Source organism: Brassica oleracea, chromosome C3 (genome assembly GCF_000695525.1).
Source record: "Brassica oleracea var. oleracea cultivar TO1000 chromosome C3, BOL, whole genome shotgun sequence".
NCBI lineage: Eukaryota > Viridiplantae > Streptophyta > Magnoliopsida > Brassicales > Brassicaceae > Brassica > Brassica oleracea.
Window position 1 is genome coordinate 53,536,244 of NC_027750.1, and position 1,056 is coordinate 53,537,299.

General features: G+C 31.7%; 1 protein-coding gene across 1 annotated transcript in view; it reads right to left on the minus strand.

Annotated features, from left to right (window-relative positions):
- Positions 1–400, minus strand: part of LOC106335208 (putative nuclease HARBI1) — a 2,844-nt gene extending 2,444 nt beyond the window's left edge. The window contains exon 1 of the mRNA XM_013773661.1: positions 210–400. The gene's annotated coding sequence lies outside the window, so the exon portion shown is untranslated. The remainder of the gene's footprint in view (positions 1–209) is intronic.
- Between the last annotated feature and the right edge of the window lie 656 nt (positions 401–1,056).

Consider the following 1,056-nt stretch of genomic DNA (forward strand, 5'->3'; position numbering starts at 1 on the left):
GAGAGAGAGATGGGTTCGAGAGAGAGACTGCGTGAGAGAGAGAGATGGGTTTGAGAGAGAGAGGGCTAAGAGAGATCAGAGGTTCATGGTTGCAGAGATCAGAGGTTGAAGGAGATCAGATTTGCTTTTGATTGAAGACGGCGACAGATCTAGGTTAGAAAAATTAATGGCAAGACTTTGTAATTTTTAAAATAAAATAAGGGTATTACCGATTTTTAGCACTTTTGGATGAGCTTGGTGTAGTTGGAAGCGTTCAAACATCTCATCCAGAAATCCCGAAAAATCCGGATGAGTTTTCAAAATTAATCTGGATGCCGCGTCCAACTTAGCCTCCTGTTTCGAGCCAAACGAACATCGGTCCGCGTCTGCATCTGGATGCCGCGTCCAGTTTACGAAACGAACAGGGCCGTATTTATATAATAAGAAGAGACGAAGCGTCCGATTATTAGGGTTTTCTTCTTTCTCACATGATCAACGGCCCGGATCTACCCGGATGAAAATCGAGATGCATATAGTAGTAATGGGCGATATTTATTTTGCAAGGCCATTTTATTTGGGCTGAAACACAATCACTTGTATCTTTAGATGCCCATAACTAAATATCTTTGCAATTGTCATGTGTGTTGTTAATAAGAAAACACTCTACACATATGTAATTTACTGAACAAACTAGATTAAACTTGCGCGGAATAAACATTATATATATAAATTATTTTATGTATTATATGTTCTTACATATTATGAAATAATAAATATATATTGAATAATTAAAAGTCAGTAACTATTACATATATAATTAAATTGATGCGAACGTATAAATCAATTTTATTAATCCAAACAATTTTTTTAAAAAATTGATAGGATATGTAATTAAATTTAAATGAGATTAACATAAATAGTATATTTTTAATATTAATGTCTATTTTTTTTAATGATGTACTCATATGTTTTTTTGATCATGTGCATCTTTAATATCAAAAACTTTAAATTACTGATAAAAAATGTCATTGTTAGATTAATAATTTTAGTAATTTATAATTTAAAAAAAATTATCAA